This window comes from Cibotium barometz, chromosome 41 (genome assembly GCF_041138505.1).
Source record: "Cibotium barometz isolate CiBa-2024 chromosome 41, ASM4113850v1, whole genome shotgun sequence".
NCBI lineage: Eukaryota > Viridiplantae > Streptophyta > Polypodiopsida > Cyatheales > Cibotiaceae > Cibotium > Cibotium barometz.
This window is the reverse complement of record NC_141086.1, coordinates 32,938,969-32,942,566: the sequence shown is the minus strand read 5'-3', so window position 1 is coordinate 32,942,566 and position 3,598 is coordinate 32,938,969. Positions and strand designations below refer to the sequence as shown.

Genomic DNA, 3,598 nt, shown 5'->3' with positions numbered 1-3,598 from the left:
TGGCCTAGAAGCATGTCTTGGAATTATGGTATGCCCTTTGTCATATAGCGGCGACAGAAAGCGCCTACCGCTAGGTTTGGGAATGCAGGGGTGAGGGATCCCACTATGCCTTGTGGCCCGATACGACGGAATCGAGGCCTTCACGTAGGTCTAGTATTTTCATAGAGATGACGTCTATAGTGGTTCCCCCGAGCCCAGCCCTTGGTCGTCTCATCATTGACCCAGGATTAGGTGCTAGTCTTTCATAGGAAGCAATCCACCATAGATCTATGTCCCATTGAAATGGTCTTTTGACCTTCATTCGATCTCAATAGCTTAGATCCCATAAGACACATAGTTGTCGAGGCCTTCACGTAGGTCTAGTATTTTCATAGAGATGACGTCTATAGTGGTTCCCCCGAGCCCAGCCCTTGGTCGTCTGATCATCATTGACCCAGGATTAGGTGCTAGTCTTTCATAGGAAGCAATCCATCATAGATCTATGTCCCATTGAAATGGTCTTTTGACCTTCATTCGATCTCAATAGCTTAGATCCCATAAGACACGTAGTTGTTGTTCCATTGTCAAAGCCTCGAGCTTTAATCCATCTGGACCTGGAGTCAATTCTCTCGTGTCATTCAAGTTTGCAATGTCCATCAATGATGGTTCATTAATGTCTATTGATTTAGACTCCTTCTCTGCCACCTTATACAAATAAGATTGATAGGAGTCGGGCCTTTCATTTAAGGGCCCCTGTTCCCTAGGTAGACAAAGAAATCACGGTATACATTTTTGTGTATTAGCCAAAGCCTTACGTATGTCCGATGGGAATCATATTCACTACGGGCTGTAGTAGGGAAACTCGAGGGAGAATGAAAAGTCACTTTGGGCTTTGTCGATTTGCCTCGCAATAACAATTTTTTCGAGAAGGAGCCTGTATAGTAGGAGTGCCCTCAGTCCCTTTCTGTGACCACCTATCCCAACTATGTTTGTGGGAATAAGACCAGATGTTCAATAGACAAGTTCCGCTCCACCTTTAAAACAATCAATACTAATACGAGTAAGAGCTATAGAATCAGTAGTACTAGTACAAATGAAAGCCAAGGGGCAAAGCATTCCCATAGGTATATGATCTAATATGCACTTTCTACATCCTACAGGACTTGAACCTATGACCTTCAACTTAGAAGGTTGTTGCTCTATCCGACTGAGCTAAGGATGCTGCGCATTACAAACACTTCTAGTAGAGGGAGAATGATAGAACCGAAAGTTACGGGTTTTTCAGTGTGGTCAACCTGGCGATAATGATCGAAAGGAGGGTGGAAACTCCCTCACAAGTTCCCCCCATGGCCCTTCCTTCGTTGAGGTCCACTCCCTCCTGGATTTTGTAGAGAGGAAAATGGCTTGCTTTTTAATGTAGTCAGGTAAAACTTGCTTGCCTTTTTGTTATTCTATTTCGAAGGGCATGACAAATGCATTGGCTCCTTCCCTACTACTTGGCATTTGCCAAGTGCTTCCCAATTCCTAAAAGGTAGGCAAGTGGTATGGGCCCTCTAACTTCTCTCTAGGACTTTCCTCCTGCCGAAGATCTCGCTGGTGTCACCTGCATGGTTGGGACCATAATAAGATAAGAGTTGAAAGGTTTTACGTTTTTTGTCAGGATATCGTTCAGTCTTCTGTCCCCAATAGATAGGTAATCTGATCTCTGTAAACGAAAGGAGGGAGAAGTGACACTCGGGGCCTGACCACATGATGTGCCTATAGAGCAGGCATGGAGCATATCCACGTCTATGTGGCAACACGTTGAATAGGGCATGGTAACCCGAAAAAGACTTCGATTTGCTAGCTTTTGGCCTCATATTTCACCAAACTACCAGGCTTGCACAATGATCTTCATTTGTTTGAGACGTTTTGTCTTCAATCGTGCTTTTTGCGACATGATATGGTCTCTAAGATGAATGATTTGGACTAGCCACTACCTGTAAGCCACTGGAAGAGATATTTACCTACTAGATAAGTACCGTTAATCACTAGATAAGTAGTACGATCTGAACGGAGTACTAAAAGACTAGATAAGTCGCTCTAATTGCTAAAGACTAGAGTGAGTTACTCCAAACCAAATGATCTGCACACCGTTAAAGATGGTTAAGCCACCACCTGCAACGCTAGATAAGTAGGCGAGAAGCCAGTCGTCGACAGTGCTGATAAGTACGCAGAGACTGATAAGTATGCAATCGGGACCATCCCAAACCCCACCCCGATAAGCAGTTGGTTACGATCCTGCTCCATCATCAGAAAAGGCTATTCTCACCAATTGTTCCTGGTTCACCTCGTGAGGTTACTTCCCATTCTTAAGCATGGATTATTATACGATAATCTTCATTTGCTTTTTTACTGCTTTCCTACCAAATTGTAGGATGGGAACATTTCCCATTCTTAAGCATGGATTATTATACGATAATCTTTATTTGCTTTTTTACTGCTGACATCATTACGTGCAGGGGCAGGGTTCGAACCTGCAGTCTTCAGGTCATGAGCCTGACGAGTTGGCCAAAAGAAACGGAGAGGGAAAAGATACTACATTTGAAAAAAAAAATCAAAGGAAGAAGCTGAGACAATCATGGAATCCACTAGAAATGAGATCGAGAGGTTTTCTTCTAAGAAGAAGACTGGAAATAAGAAGACTATATTTGGAAAAAGGAATGGAAAGAAGACTGTCTTTGGAAAAAGGATTGAAAAAAGACATTCATTTTAGGGGAGATCACAAATAAATTATCCGGCCTAACAAGACCTTACCTTACATCAGATTTGCATAAGAAGCCAGAGCTCCAGTGAAGCTAGATTGTCAGTGAAAGGGTGATTGCTTAGGCTTCCTCAAGGAAGCCTTTTGCTTGTGGTGATTGCTCCCTCTTAAAGACCCTAAAAATAAATGTTCGAGCAGATTAAGTGCCACATTTCATTGACTTGAAAGAAAACCGGCATGCATTTCAAAGGTTATTCAAAGGCAAGCTTGCCGAACAAGCAACTGATGGGTGTGCCAGAAAAGTCAATGGGTGGAGGAGTAGTGGAGGGGCTGGAGATCCCCCTTTGATTGATAAGAGTCGATTGATAAGAGAGAATCAAACTAGGGTAAGTTTTAAAGCAAACCGCTGGACTTGTAGGGGACGAGAGGGGAGACTTTATGTCATGGAGTACCCAGGCTTACTGCCTAGAAGCCGGTTCATTATATCAGACCCGGCGAAGCCGGACATAGCATATCAGAATCCTCCGTCATCCTCGGTCGACCTGCCAATCTCTTGAGAGGAGGGAAGAAGGATCGTAAGATAAACCCTCGAAAAGGAATGCAGATCCGCGATCTCAAGTTAACCTTCTAGAAAGAGATCGACGCTCTTAGATCGTCCCTTCAGTCACAAAAACTGAAGCCAAAAGTGGAGAACTAGAATGGAAATTGACATGTTGAACGATGAACAATCTAAGGAAGGTGCAAGGAGAGATTCAGCCAAACCACATAGCCCGGGTAAAAAGAGAAACCCTAGAGGTAGAGCCAAGGAACCTCCGTAAAGCTATTTCTTGTCATAGCCTTTCTTTTTTGCCAATCCAACCTTCAAGGTTTGCAAAA

General features: G+C 43.6%; 1 non-coding gene across 1 annotated transcript; it reads right to left on the bottom strand.

Annotated features, from left to right (window-relative positions):
• Positions 1 to 1,127: 1,127 nt before the first annotated feature.
• TRNAR-UCU (transfer RNA arginine (anticodon UCU)) lies at positions 1,128 to 1,201 on the bottom strand. Its single transcript has one exon. It is a non-coding gene; the product is annotated as a tRNA-Arg (tRNA).
• Positions 1,202 to 3,598: the final 2,397 nt, after the last annotated feature.